Source organism: Heterodontus francisci, unplaced genomic scaffold (assembly GCF_036365525.1).
Source record: "Heterodontus francisci isolate sHetFra1 unplaced genomic scaffold, sHetFra1.hap1 HAP1_SCAFFOLD_58, whole genome shotgun sequence".
Taxonomy (NCBI): domain Eukaryota; kingdom Metazoa; phylum Chordata; class Chondrichthyes; order Heterodontiformes; family Heterodontidae; genus Heterodontus; species Heterodontus francisci.
The window spans coordinates 229,580-245,313 of NW_027142006.1; the positions used below are offsets into that span (position 1 = coordinate 229,580).

Here is a 15,734-nt window from a genome sequence, read left to right on the forward strand (position 1 = left end):
TGTCATACCTGTCGAAGAACATGATTCAGTTGAGAGCAAACACTAATCCACCCTTTGTCGATACAATCCTCAGCAGAATTCAGTCACTCTTTGAGGGAAGGTGTGAGAAAGTACTGGTGGAAATGTTCCAATGTGTTGGGAAACTTGACCAAGTGGAATCTGAGGGTGAAGATCTTTCTTCTACCAACAGGTCCATTCCAAACTGGTTCACTTATTGTTGCACTTGGATGGAAAGAGTGAGGAGATCATCAGATCTTGTAGGTCAACACTGTGGATGATCTTGCCACTTACTGGATCTGCTGAGGCTTCCTCATTGATATCTAGAGGAGCCCAATGGGAGTTACATGGACTTCCTCAGATACCTATCACAGCAGTTAGTTTAAGATGCTTCGAAACCTGTGGAGCTTTTATCAGTTCTCCAAGGAAGACAGTCACAGTGACTGCCTGACAGTGTTGGATCTTAAGGATGTGAGAAGCCAGCTGCTCCACAATACCAGGAAGACTGGGACCAGCATATTCCACCATTGCTCTGGCAGCAGAACAACCCCCTTGTTGAATTTGCAGAGGTTCATCATCTGTTCCCATCCTCCATTTCTTTCCATGTATTCAGCTCCGTCTTCATAATTGTCTGATTCAAAGGGATCTTTAGTGTCTCCACACTATTGACACACAAATCCCTACTTATGGATGTTTGAAATTGAGCTGTGAATTCTCTCTGCTGTGATTCACTCTCAGAAACAAAACCATTGATCAGAGAAAGATCAATTCCTATACCATGGATTGTGAGTTATTCTTCAATAATGAGCAGGAGCAGCTCCGAGAACACGCAGTGACCTTTTCAACTTTACTCCTGCAGCAGCTGGAACGTGTCTGACCCGCCCGGTGGGTTACCTGGTGGACGAGCTGTGTAATGAACTGCTGCTGTCCCCCACCAGAATGAAACCTAAAGACACAGACCCCGATCCTCCTCCACCTCCTCCTCTTCAGAACAACAAACTGATCATTCTTTCAACATGACCTACACATTTGTAAATGTATGTATTGTAATTAAATAAATATTCTGTTGTGTTATTGTAACTATTGGTGAATCTTCAAACCCATTCAGGGAGGCAGTATTCCTGACACAGAGCAGCAGTGAGCAGGAGGAACTGGGGATAACATTGAGGAGAAATCTGTCCCGCCCCCGGGGGTGACAGAAGCAGGAGGTCTCAGCTGAGGATTCCAAGAGCAATATCTCCGAGGCCTCGGCTGGTAAAGATCAATGATTGATGAGCATTGGTCTCACACACAGGCTGTGGAGACAGTCTCTTCTCTCCTGGTGCAGATGACGGGACAATTGGAGGAGTCCAGAACTCACACCGACAACACAATGAGGGAGGCAACACATAAGGTGAGGAAGACCCTGGGCACTGGCCGTCCGGGAGATCAATGTAGCTGCCAACCAGACATTAGGAGGAGGGTAGAAGAGCTCTGGTCACTTATACAGTGACAACAGTTACTGCTTCCATAGCTGGCATTCTGACAACGTAGCCTTGACTGCTCAGAAGCTGTAGTTTTATCATCATTGCCATAACTCCTGGTAAATCCGTGATCCAGAAACAGCCCACTGTGTGTTCACATTTAGCCATTTCTCCCCCGTCGCCCCAGTCATTTGATTCTGGTGGGTGCACTGTCACAAAATGATCAGAGTTACAGAGGCTCAGAGAGGGAAATCGTGGCAGAAATCCCAGTGGTCACTTCTGGTGTGGAGTTTTGCTGAGGGGCCGTGTCCCACTTCACTTGCCAGACCAGCTCCCAGAAGTGGGTGGTTTTCAGAAGGAAATTCCAGCTGGTGATTTTGGGATACGGGTGCTGTGATAATAAGACTCGCCTGTTTGAAATCTGGTTTTCACACATCATTCTGATGACCATAATTTGAAATTGCCTGGAGGCATGAAAACAGAAAGCTGCAGTTCATCACTCGAGTGCTGATTCGAAGCAATGTTCTTGGTGCAGTACAAGTGGGTCCCACACACACATTTCCACTGAACGTGTGAAGTGTACTGTCTGACACACAGCAGCATGTTTCAGGATCACTCAGGGACTGAGGGAACGAAGGCACAGGTTCACAGATACAGTACTGGAGGTCTTGATGGAGGAGGTCCAAAGGAGGAGGAATGTCCTGTACTTACAGAGGAGAAGGAGTCCACCTCCCTCTCCTGTCTCTCCTGTCCTTCTCTCCTGCCGCAGCTGGTGCTGCTCAGCCTGGCCTCGTGTCCTCCTCCCATTCCTCCCGCAGACCGAGCAAGATGTCAATGACCAAACGCTCCCTTTCTCCTGCTGATTCCTATAAAGTTTCCAATAAGGTGGAGTAACACAGCACTTACTCTTTGTAGGTGAAATCCTCAGAGTATTTCCAGAGTAAATGCTGACAGAGTGTTGGTGCAGTCTTGACAAAGTTTCCCAGAAAGTCTCCCAACGTGTTTCAAATGTCCTCTTCAAACCTCCAGCAGTAAGTGAACAGTAAAAGGTGATTAATCTTTAAATAGCACTTGAAATCCTCAGCGATGACATGTTTACTCCTGTCACTGTCAGGAGACAGTGTGAGTTCAAGAGCCAGCCACCAAAATGCTGAACTGAGCAAGATGTCGATGACTAAACACTCCCTTTGTCCTGGTGACTCTGATAGGGAGGGGTCGACCCAACTCACAATCTCACTGATTTCACACAAATCATAAACTGCAGGACTGTCTGTGAAATTAACCTTCAATGTAGCATTCAAAATAAAATATGAATTCATAATTTAATAGTTTGTTTTAAAACTCCTCTGTGGTCACTGTGATACAAAAACACTTCACTTCCTTCATGTGATGATGTGATCTTCCAAAAGGAAATTGAAACAGTCCTCGTTCAGGAGTGAGAATTCTTCTGGTCACTGGCTGCAGAGTTAAAGGTGCCAGCAATAGCTTCCTCTCTTGCGGATTTCCACTGTAATCACAGTTTCATACAACAAGGAAAGTGTTTACCAGCATATATCAGCAGTATGGAATTCTGTTGTGTATACAGGAAAGGGAGGTGGGAACAGGACAGGTACATGGGATTAGGACGACTGCTCATGTGGAGGATGATCACCAGTAATCTATCAGAGATCAGATTACACCAGAGAGACTCCAAAAGAGAAACTGGTGTTGAATTTGTGAGGCTTGCTTTGTGGAATGCTTTAGTATTTGATGAGAATGTTGAACCAGTGAAATTTTGCAGCTGTGGGATGACAGTTACCTGAATAGATATTATAATATTTATTGCAACATTAAGGTACCATGTGTACTGAGTGTAACAACGTTAGCAGCATCCAATCATACAGCTGTGAAATATCTGCAAATGTTGCTATTTATGTCGTGAGACAAATTGAAAAGTGTTTAATTTCTCTGCGATTTAAGTAGACATCTAGTCACTGGACACAGAACCCTGAAGTGGAAGAAAATCATTCTCGTTCTCGAGAGACTGCCCAAGAAGAAAAAGAAGAAGAAGAATGGAATAAAGTAACACCCTGACAGTTCATTAATTGTCTGTATGGAACCTTGCAGAATTTGGAAGACAGGCAGAAAAGTCAAAGTCACTGTCCTGGTCCCAAGTCCTCCACTCTTCCAATATTACATATTTACATCTCTATAAAGGAGATGGCTTTTTGGTAAAGGAGCAGAATTCCTGCTGTGTATTTGTGTGAGGTCCTGGGTTCAAATCATACATAAGCCCTCATTTCGCCAGTAACATTAGAACTTGTAAGTGAAGTATTTAATACTTTTTCCCATGCGAATTGTGAAATTTACAATAGTCTGCTACAAAAGAGGTTGAACCTCTGTTGAAAAAGGGAGCGAAGGAAAGACCGAGTGATTACAGGCCAGTCAGACTAACCTCAGTCATGGCCCAATAACTGGAACCTATTCTGAGAGACAGAATAAACTGTCAGTTCGAAAAGCACAGGTTAATCAAGGATAGTCAGCATGGATTTTTAAGCGAAGATCTTGTTTGACCAACTTGATGAAATTTTTTGAAGAAGTAACAAGGAAGATAAATGAGGGTAGTGCAGCTGACGTGTCCTACATGGATGTTAGCAAGGCATTTGGCAAGGTCCCACATGGCAGACTGGTTAAAAAAATAAAAACCTATGGGATCCAGGGAAATGCAGTAAGGTGGATACAAAATTAGCTCAGTGGCAGGAAACAAAGGGTCATTGTTGACGGGGGTTTTAGCGACTCGAGGGCTGTTTCCAGTGGTGTTCTGCAGGTCCCCTGCTTTTTGTGGTACATATTAGCGATTTGGAAGTCAATGTAGGGGGCATGATCAAGACCTTTGCAGACGACACAAAGATTGGCCATGAGGTAGATAATGAGGAGGATAGCTGTAGGCTGCAGGAAGATATTGATGGTTTGGTCAGGTGGGCAGAAAAGTGGCAAATGGAATTCAACCTGGAGAAGTGTGAAGTGATGCATTTGGGGAGGTCAAACAAGGCAACAGAATGCACGATACTGAGAAGTATAGAGGAAGTGAGAGACCTTGGATTGAATGTCCACAGATCCCTGAAGATGGCAGGACAGGTCGATAAGGTGGTTAAGAAGGCAGATGGAATCCTTTCCTTTGTTAGCCGAGGTATAGAATACAAGAGCAGCGAGCTTATGCTGCAACTGTATAACTCATTGGTTAGGCTACAACTTGAGTTCTGTGTGCAATTCTGGAAACCTCAAGACAGAAAGGATGCAATTGCACGAGAGAAGGTACAGAGGAGATTTACAAGGATGTTGCCAGGACTGGAAAAATGCAGCTATGAGGAAAGACTGGATAGGCTGGGGCTGTTCTCCTTGGAACAGAGAAGGCTGAGAGGAGATCTGATTGAAATGTACAAAATTTTGAGCGGTCTAAATAGAGTGGAAGTGCAAGGTCTATTCACCTTAGCAGAGAGGTTAGTGACGAGGGGGCATAGATTTAAAGTGATTGGTAGAAAAATTAGAGGGGAGACGAGGAAAAACCTTTTCACCCAGAGGATGGTGTGGGTGTGGAACTCACTGCCTGAAAGGGTGGTTGAGACAGAAACCCTCAACTCATCCAAAAGGAGTCTGGATAATCACCTCAAAGTGCCGTAATCTGCAGGGCTACGGACCAAATGCTGGAAGGTGGGATTAGAACAGGTGGATCGTTTTTCAACCGCCACAGACATGATGGGCCAAGTGGCCTCTTTCTGTGCGCTCAACTTTCTATGATTCTGTGATTCTTAACTCTCTCCAGCATCTTGCTTATTGATTTTCTTGTTTTTCTTGTTTTTCACTTTGTCGATGCCTTTGAATAATTGTGGATCCTTCTTCAGGGTGTCTTCTTTCACCAGGTAGTTCTGACCTCTGATGAAGTTGATCGTAATCAGCTTGAATTCGCTGATAGTTCTGGAACTGAGCAGATTTCCTTTGCTTGAGTCTACAACATGGAACTCAATCTGACATGCGGACCCATGGGAGGATTTGAATGCCACCCCTGCGTTGGAGTTGTATCCATCCAATAAGAGACCGAGTAGAAGTGACAGTTCTGTCAGTCGAACATGAGACTTTTAATGGCAGGGTTGTGAGTTTGAGTGCCATTCTGTTTTTCCCTTTTTTAAGGCTTCACGAGCAGAGAGTACAGGGAGTGTTTGAAATGAGCAAGTCTCGCTTTGATTCAGGACTCTTACCTCTCAGCAGCATCTCACTATGAAAGATTGAATTTGATCTCATTTCATTCTCAGCTCGGGGTCTGTGCGGCTCAGTGGCACTTCTGGCTGTCTCCCGCTTCACAATCCATCAGGACTGAGAAAGCAATGGGGAATATTACTCACATGTTGTGTTCTTTAATTTTTTGGAAAACTTGAATGTATGTATTTTCTTCCAAAACAAGGACACCAAGCCACTGTCAATGTAGGGCTGAAATAGCTCAGTTGGGAGAGCGTTAGACTGAAGATCTAAAAGTCCCTGGTTCAATCCCGGGTTTCAGCAATTTCACTTCCTTATGCGTCCCTTGCCTTGGTTCTGATTTTCCAGTTGCACAATTTACTTTGAAATTATTTACCAAGCACCAGTGGATTGAATTTGAGAAACAACACAGAGTCATTTACAGCATAGAAGGTGGTCGTTTGGCCGATCACGTCCATGCTGGCTCTCCCCGGATCAATCTAGTCAGCTCCACTCACCAGCTCGATCCCTTTCCTCCTGCAAGTTTATTTCCTTCAAGTATCCATCCAATTTCCTTTTCAAATCATTGATTGTCTCTGCTTCCACCACACTCGTGGGCCAAGTCACTACCACCCACAACATAAAAAATTCCACCTCATCAAGGATGGGAAATACTTACATCTTCTATATTTGCTTATTCTCTATTTCTATGAGAATAGACTGGCAGTCAACATGAAAGGAAACCCAAATATCTTCGAGCAGCATGTAAATGATAAGTGGGTAGTAAGAGGTTGAGTCGGGCCTATTAGGAACAAAAAGGATAATATAAGCTTAGAGGTGCAGGGCAATCTTAATCTACCTAATGAGTACTTTGCACCAGTGATCACTGAGGAAGTGGAATTTGACAAAATATCAGTCGAAGTGAAGAAAGTAGAGGCAATGGAGAGAGTACAAATTAGGATAGGGAGGTACTAAAAAGGCTGGCTGTGCTTAGGGAAGATAAATCACCTGGTCCGGATGGCTCACATCCCAGGTTGCGAAAGGAAATGCGGATGCAGATAACGGAAGGGCTTGCTATAATCTTCCAATCTTACCTGGATACGGGGGAGGTGCCAGAGGATTAAACAGTGGCAAATGCGACACCCTTATTCAAGAAAGGGTGTAAGGACAGTCCAGGTAACTACAGGCTAGTTAGATTAACAGCAGCGGTGGGTAAGGTTTTAGAAAGAATAATCAGGGTAAAAAATCAACAGTCACTTGGAGAGGTTCGAGTTAATTAAGGAGAGTGAGCATGGATTTATAAATGGGAGTTCATGCTTGACTAATCTAACTGCATTTTTTGATGAACTAACAGAGCAGGTTGATGAAGGGAATGCAGTGGATGATGTTTATATGGATTTTAAGGAAGCGTTTGACAAGGTACCACACAAAAGGGCGGTTAACAAAATTGAGCTTCGTGGTATAGGAGGGTCAATGTCCAATTGGATAGAAAATTGGTTTAAGGACAGAAAACAGCGAGTCTTATTAAATGGTTCTTTGTCAGACTGGAGGATAGTCGACAGTGGTGTTCCCCAAGGGTCAGTGCTAGAACCACTGCTTTTTTTGCTCAAGGTAAGTGACTTGGATCTTGGAATACAGAGTAGAATCTCAAAATATGCCGATGACACCAAACTTGGAGGAGCGGCAAACAGTGAGGATGATATGAACTGCCTGCAACAGGACAGTGATGGGCTAGCAGAATGGGCAGACAGGTGGCAGATGGAATTTAATAGTGACAAGTGTGAGGTGATGTATTTTGGCAGAAGGAATAGGGAGAGGCAATATATGCTTAATGGCACAGTTCTAAAGAGTGTTCTGGAATAGAGGGACTTGGGGTTCATGTGCATCAATCTTTGAAGGTGGCAAGACATATTGCGAGAGTGGTTCGCAAAGCATATGGGATCTTGGGCTTTATAAATAGAGGCATTGAATACAAAAGCAGGGAAGTTATGCTGAACCATTATAAAACTCTGGTTAGGCCCCAATTCCAGTTCTGCACAGCAGACTTTAGAAAGAATTTGGGGGTCCTTGAGAGGACGCAGAGGCGAGTTACCAGAATGGATCAAGGGATGGGGGATTTTAGTTACAAGGTTAGGTTGGAAAAGCTAGGATTATTCTGCCATTCTCAAAGGAGATTGAGTGGAGAATTGATAGAGGTGTATAACACCTCCAGAGAACAGGCCATCCTGGACTGCGTATTGTGTAATGAGAAAGGATTAGTTAACAATCTTGTTGTGTGGGGTCCCTTGGGGAAGTGCGCCCATAATATGATAAAATTCTTCATTAAGATGGAGAGTGAGAGAGTTGATTCCGAGACTAGGGTCCTGAATCTAAACAAAGGAAACTATGAAGGTATGAGGCGGGAGTTGGCTATGATAGATTGGGGAACGTTACTTAAAGGGTTGACAGTGGATAGGCAATGGCTAGCATTTAAAGAGCGCATGGATGAATTACAACAATTGTTCATTCCTGTCTGTGCAAAAGTAAAACAGGAAGGGTGGCTCAACTGTGGCTTACAAAAGAAATTAAGGAAAGTATTAGATCGAAGGAGGAGAAATATAAAATGGCCAGAACAAGCAGCAAACCTGAAGATTGTGAGCAGTTTGGAATTTAGCAGAGGAGGACAAAAGGATTGATTAAGAAGGGGGAAATAGAGTATGAGAGTAAGCTAGCAGAGAACATAAAAACTGACTGTAAAAGCTTCTATAGATATGTGTAGAGAAAAAGATTAGTGAAGACAAATGTGGGCCCCTTACAGTCAGAAACGGGGGAATTTATAATGGGGAACAAAGAAATGGCAGTCCAATTAAATACATACTTTGGATCTGTCTTCACAAAGGAGGATACAAATTATCTCCCAGAAATGTTGGGGAACATAGGGTCTAGTGAGAAGGCGGAACTGTATGAAATCAGTATTCGTAGGGAATGTTTGGGAAATTGATGGGATTGAAGGCCGATAAATCCCCAGGGACTGATACTCTACATCCCAGAGTACTTAAGGAAGTGGCCCTTGAAATAGCATATGCATTTCTGGTCTTTTTTCAAAATTCTATCGACTCTGGAACAGTTCCAATGGATTGGACGGTAGTTAATGTAACTCCATTATTTAAAAAAAGAGGCAGAAAGAAAACAGCGAATTATATACCGGTTAGCCTGACATCAGTCGTGGTGAAAATACTGGAGTCCATTATAAAAGATGTAATAGCAGAGTGCAATAATAACTCGTCTCCACTCCTAGTATTTATAAATCCCACACATTCACTAGAATGTGAACAATTATTTCCTGTTGTGTCTCTCTCAGATTTGTAAACTTCACTGTATTGGAGTGAGGTGAGATCTACTGGCGGGAAGCAATAACTGCAATCAAGCAGCAGAAACTCCACAGTCTGTCAGGGTGAAAGAAACATTGCAATGTGAGGATACAGCGAAGTGGTTTGATTGGGTAGATGGAGACATGATTCCACTTGTAGTGGTGTCTGAAGCAAAGGCCAGAAATACAAAATTGTCATTAATAAAAGAAATGAGGAATTCATGAAAAATGTAGTAATGTAGTGAATGGTTAGAATGTGGATAGAATAGAAAGTGAGATTGGATGGACAGAAGCAGTCTGAAAGGATGGCTGAAACAAAAGGTGAGTGCCCTGAAACGTTAACTGTGTTTCTCTCAGCACAGATGCTGCCAGAGCTGCTGAACATTTCCAGCACTTTCTGTTTTTATTTCAGCATTTGCAGGATGTTGCTTTGATCTGAAAAAAAATGGATGATTGACTGGGGGATTCCAGTGAAATTCCACAGCAACTAATAAAACCTGACCTGTCAGAGGCTCGTTGGTCTAGGGGTATGATTCTCGCTTCGGGAGTATGGTTAATTAACATGTGAGAGATCCCTGGTTCAAGTCCCGGATGAGCCCTGGTCTGCTGGCATTTATAGATTAAGGTGATCTATTGGTTTCAGCCTTGCAGAAAGTGGAATTGACTTCCATGCAGAGCTGGCTTGAGGACCAGACAACTGGATTCAAAGAGCTTGTCGACAAAATTGTAATTAACTAAATGTACAGAAAACCAACTGGGAAAAGAAAGTTGTTGCAGTAATTGAGACCTGACTCCAAAAACAACAGGACTGGGTTCTGGAATGGAATGGAATGGAATTCTTCAGTGTTTCTGTTGTTTGGCTTGCATTGACTCATCGATTTTCTTGTTTTTCACTTTGTCGATGCCTTTGAATAATTGTGGATCCTTCTTCAGAGTGTCTTCTTTCACCAGGTAGTTCTGACTTCTGATGATGTTGATTGTAATCAGCTTCAATTCGGTGATAGTTTTGGAAGTGAGCAGATTTCCTTTGCTTGAGTCTACAACATGGAACTCAGTCTGACATGTGGACCCATGAGAGGATTTGAATGCCACCCCTGCGTTGGAGTTGTATCCATCCAATAAGAGACCGAGTAGAAGTGACAGTTCTGTCAGTGGAACATGAGACTTTTAATGGCAGGGTTGTGAGTTTGAGTGCCATTCCGTTTTCCCCTTTTTTAAGGCTTCATGAGCAGAGAGTACAGGGAGGGTTTGAAATGAGCAAGTCTCGCTTTGATTCAGGACTCTTACCTCTCAGCAGCATCTCACTATGAAAGATTGAATTTGATCTCATTTCATTCTCAGCTCGGGGTCAGTGTGGATCACTGGGACCTCTGGCTCTCTCCCGCTTCACAATTCATCAGTACTGAGAAAGCAATGGGGAATATTACTCACATGTTGTGTTCTTTAATTTTTTGGAAAACTTGAATGTATGTATTTTCTTCCAAAACAAGGACACCAAGCCATTGCTAATGTCGGGCTGAAATAGCTCAGTTGGGAGAGTGTGAGACTGAAAATCTGAAAGTCCCTGGTTCAATCCTGGGTTTCAGCAGTTTTGCTTCCTTATGCGTCCCTTGCCATGTTTCTGATTTTCCAGTTGCACAATTTACTTTGAGATTATTTCCCAAGCACCAGTGGATTGAATTTGAGAAACAACACAGAGTCATTTACAGCATAGAAGATGGTCATTTGGCCTATCACGTCCATGCTGGCTCTCCCCGGAGCAATCTAGTCAGTTCCACTCACCAGTTCGATCCCTTTCCTCCTGCAAGTTTCTTTCCTTCAAGTATCCATCCAATTTCCTTTTCAAATCATTGATTGTCTCTGCTTCCACCACACTCGTGGGCCAGGACATTACCACCCACAACATAAAAAATTCCACCTCATCAAGGATGGGAAATACTTACATCTTCTATATTTGCTTATTCTCTATTTCTATGAGAATAGACTGGCAGTCAACATGAAAGGAAACCCAAAAATCTTCGAGCAGCATGTAAATGATAAGTGGGTAGTAAGAGGTTGAGTCGGGCCTATTCGGGACAAAGAGGATAATATATGCTTAGAGGTGCAGGGCAATGTTTATCTATTTAATGAGTACTTTGTATCAGTGATCACTAAGGAAGTGGAATTTGACAAAATATCAGTCGAAGTGAAGAGAGTAGAGGCAATGGAGAGGGTACAAATTGAGAGAGGGAGGTACTAAAAAGGCAGGCTGTGCTTAGGGTAGATAAATCACCTGGTCTGGATGGCTTGCATCCCAGGTTGCGAAAGGAAATGCAGATGCAGATAATGGAAGAGTTTGCTATAATCTTCCAATCTTCCCTGGATACGGGGGAGGTGCCAGGAGTAAACAGTGGCAAATGCGACGCCCTTATTCAAGAAAGGGTGTAAGGACAGTCCGGCTAACTACAGGCCAGTTAGATTAACAGCAGTGGTGGGTAAGGTTTTAGAAAGAATAATCAGGGTAAAAAATCAACAGTCACTTGGAGAGGTTTGAGTTAATTCAGGAGAGTGAGCATGGATTTATAAATGGGAGTTCATGCTTGACTAATCTGACTGCATTTTTTGATGAACCAACAGAGCAGCTTGATGAAGGGAATGCAGTGGATGTTGTTTATATGGATTTTAAGGAAGCGTTTGACAAGGTACCACATAAAAGGGTGGTTTACAAAATTGAGGTTCGTGGTATAGGAGGGTCAGTGTCCAATTGGATAGAAAATTGGTTGAAGGACAGAAAACAGCGAGTCTTATGAAATGATTCATTGTCAGCCTGGAGGATAGTCGACAGTGGTGTTCCCCAAGGGTCAGTGCGAGAACCACTGCTTTTTTGCGAAATATAAATGACTTGGATCTTGGAATATTGAGTAAAATCTCAAAATATCCCGATGACAAGAAACTTGGAGGAGTGGCAAACAGTGAGGATGATATGAACTGCCTGCAACAGGACAATGATAGGCTAGCAGAATGGGCAGGCAGGTGGCAGATGGAATTTAATAGTGACAATTGTGAGGTGATGTATTTTGGCATAAGGAATAGGGAGAGGCAATATTTACTTAATGGCACAGTTCTAAAGTGTGTGTTGGAATAGAGGGACTTGGGGTTCATGTGCATCAATCTTTGAAGGTGGCAAGACATATTGCGAGAGTGGTTAGCAAAGCATATGGGATCTTGGGCTTTATAAATAGAGGGATTGAGTACAAAGCAGGGAAGTTATGCTGAACCATTATAAAACTCTGGTTAGGCCCCAGTTGGCGTGTTGCTTCCAGTTTTGCTTACCACACTTAAGAAAGAATGTGAGGGTCCTTGAGAGGATGCAGAGGAAATTCACCAGAATGGATCCAGGGATGGAGGATTTTAGTTACAAGGTTAGGTTGGAAAATCTAGGGCTTTTCTACCTGTATCAAAGGAGAGTGAGGGGAGAATTGATAGATGTGTTTTCGGCTGTGACAGTTTTAAATAAGTTGGCAAGGAAACATTGTTCCCGTTAACTATTGGTACAAGGACTAGGGGACACAGATTGAAGGTTTTGGACAGGAGGTACAGGGGGAATTTGTGCAAGAACTTTTTTACACAGTGACTGGTGATGATCTGTAACTCGCTGCCCACGAGGGCGGTGGAATTGGAGACAATCGAGGATTACAAAAGGAATTTGGATGGGCACTTGAAGGAAATAATTTTACAGGGCTATGGAGATCGAGCAGACAAGTAATAACTCGTCTCCACTCCTAGTATTTCTAAATCCCACACATTCACTATAATGTGAACAATTATTTCCTGTTGTGTCTCTCTCCGATTTGTAAACTTCACTGTATTGGAGTGAAGTGACATCTACTGGCAAGAACCAAGAACTGCCATGATGAGATCAGCCATGATTGTATTGAACGGCAGAGCAGGCTCGAGTGGCTGAATTGCCGACTCCTGCTCCTAGTTCTTATGTTCATAGAATCATACAGCACAGAAGGAGGCCATTCAGCCCCATTGTGCCTCTGCTGACTCTCTCACAAAAAGATGCAATTAGTCCAACCCCCTGCCTATTTCCCCATAATCCTGGAGAATTTCACTTTGAAATATTTGTCCAATTCCTTTATGAAAGTTATAATTGAATCTGTTTCCACCACCCTGTCAGACAATTCATTCCAAATCCAAATCAGTTACTGGGTAAAAAGATCTCTCCACACCTCCCCTTGACATTTTTGGCAAATTATTTTAAATCTGTGTCCTCTGGTTACTGACCCCCAAGAAACTGGAAACAGTTTCTCCCTCTCTACCCTATGAAAATCCTTCATGATTCTGAACACCTCCATTAAATCTTCCCTTAACCTTCTCTGCTCTGAAGAGAACAATCCCAGCTTCACCAGCCTGTCCAGAGAACTGACACCCCGCATCTCTGGGATCATTCTAGTAAATCTCCTCTGAATTGTCTCAGAAGCTTTGATGTCCTTTCTAAAGCCTGGTGCCCAGAACTGGACACATTACTCGAGCTGAGATGGAGCCAGCGACGCCCACATCCCACGAAAGAATAAAAAAACGCTCCCTAACCAGTCCCCCAATTCTTATCCATTTACAGACGCTCCCTGACCAGTACCCAAATCTTATTCATTTAGAGACGCTCCCTGCCCAGTCCCCAATTCTTATCCATTTATAGACGCGGTTTCGGGAAGCCTCACCGGGAAAAGCTTCATCGCCACCATCCGCAGGGATACAGATGGGATTGTTCCATCTTATTGTGGCCCTGAGGCCCTGCTCCAGCTGTGTGAGCCCGCAAAGGCCGCGGTCTTCTCGCACTTTGTGAATATCCCGCTCCAACTCCGAACCCGCAGCTCCAGATGCTGACAGAGCTGTCTCTACTGCGCCTGCGCTCCCCGCTCCTGTCACAGATCTGGCGGATTCTAGGCCGCTGAGCATTCTGTGTACCACACCTGTCATTAATGCTATTCTTTCAGCTGATCGGTTTTATTCCATACATTTCATGACCTGGAATCGTCGTGAGTGTTTTCTTTTGTACCTGTCAATGCCTGGGAGGATAGAGTCAGCTTCACTTTGTAGCCATGAGTTTCTGGTGTGAGAAAGTGGTGTTTAACTCAGTATATTTCAGTTTTTGGTCTGTGACTGTGGGTATTATTCAGTACTTGTTTGTTTCTGCTATTGCTCTGTGAGTTTCACCACATATATTTCAACAACTTGTATGTGAGCATCAGCTTTTGTCTATATCTATCAGTTTCTGAGAAGTGAGAAAGGGTTTGATTCTATCACTATCAGTTTCTGTTACATGCATGTGTCTTTAATCTGCACCTCCTCTGAGTGTGTCTTCTTCTCTGTACTTGTAGGTGAGTATGTGTTTTGCTTTGTATCTCTCAGTCTTTGAAGTGTGAGCCTGGGTTTGCACCTAATTTTCTTTGTACCTTGCAGCTGGGATATGAAAGAAAGATTTTTACACGTTACCTGCCAACTGCTGCAAAGTGACTGTGGGTTTCACACTGTATCTGTCAATTTCTTGTCTGGTAATGCGAAGTTTACTGTGCACCTGTCAGTTTCTAGTCTAGGACTGATTGATTTTACTCTGTCCCTAGCTTTCGCTGGTCTGTTAGTGTGGGGTTTACATTGTACCTGTCAGTTTCTTGTATGTGAGTGTTGATTTCACTCTGAAAAGAATCATAGATCATAGAATAGTTACAGAACAAAAGGAAGCCATTCAGCTCATTGTGCTTGTGCTGCTTCTCTGCACGAGCAACTCAGCTCATGCCACAGACTCATGTATTCCATGAAAACATGCAATTTTTTTCACTTCAGATAATTATCTTATACCATTTTGAAAGCCATGGTTGAATCAGCCTCCATCACACTCTCAAGCAGTGCAAATCAGATCTTAACCACTCGCTGTGCAAAAGAAGTTTTTCCTCATGTTGCCTTTGGTTCCTTTGCCATTCACCTTAAATCGGTGTCCTCTGGTTACAGAGCCGTGAATAATATTCCCCATTGCTTTCTCAGCACTGATGGATTGTGAAGCAGAAGACAGCCAGAAGTCCCACTGAGCCGCACTGACCCCGAGCTGGGAATGAAATGAGATGAAGTTCAATCTTTCACAGCGAGATGCTGCAGAGAGATAAGAGTCCCGAATCAACGTGAGACTTTCTCATACTTTTGCTGAATTTCATTTCAAACACTCCTTGTACTCTCTGCTCATGATGCCGTAAAAAGGGGAAAACAAAATGGCACTCCAACTCACCACCCTGAAATTAAAAGTTTCATGTTCGACTGACTGAACTGTCACTTCTACTCGGTCTCTTATTGGATGGATACAACTCCAACGCAGGGGTGGCATTCAAAACTTCCCATGAGTCCACATGTCAGACTGAGTTCCATGTTGCAGACTCAAGCAAAGGAAATCTGCTCAGTTCCAAAACTATCAGTGAGTTGAAGCTCATTACGATCATCATCATCAGAGGTCAGAACTACCTGGTGAAAGAAAACACCCTGAAGAAGTATCCACAATTATTCAAAGGCATCAACAAAGTGAAAAACAAGAAAATCGATGAGTCAATGCAAGCCAAACAACAGAAATGGGAAAGGTTTCCTTTCCATACCAGAACCCAGTTCTGTTGTTTTTTGGAGCCAGGCTTCAGTTAAAGTTACAACTTTATATTCCCACTTGGCTCTCTGTACATTTCATTCATTCC

General features: G+C 43.3%; 1 non-coding gene across 1 annotated transcript; it reads left to right on the forward strand.

Annotated features, from left to right (window-relative positions):
- Nucleotides 1-5,923: 5,923 nt before the first annotated feature.
- On the forward strand, nt 5,924-5,996 carry trnaf-gaa (transfer RNA phenylalanine (anticodon GAA)). Its single transcript has one exon. It is a non-coding gene; the product is annotated as a tRNA-Phe (tRNA).
- The last annotated feature ends 9,738 nt before the right edge of the window (nt 5,997-15,734 follow it).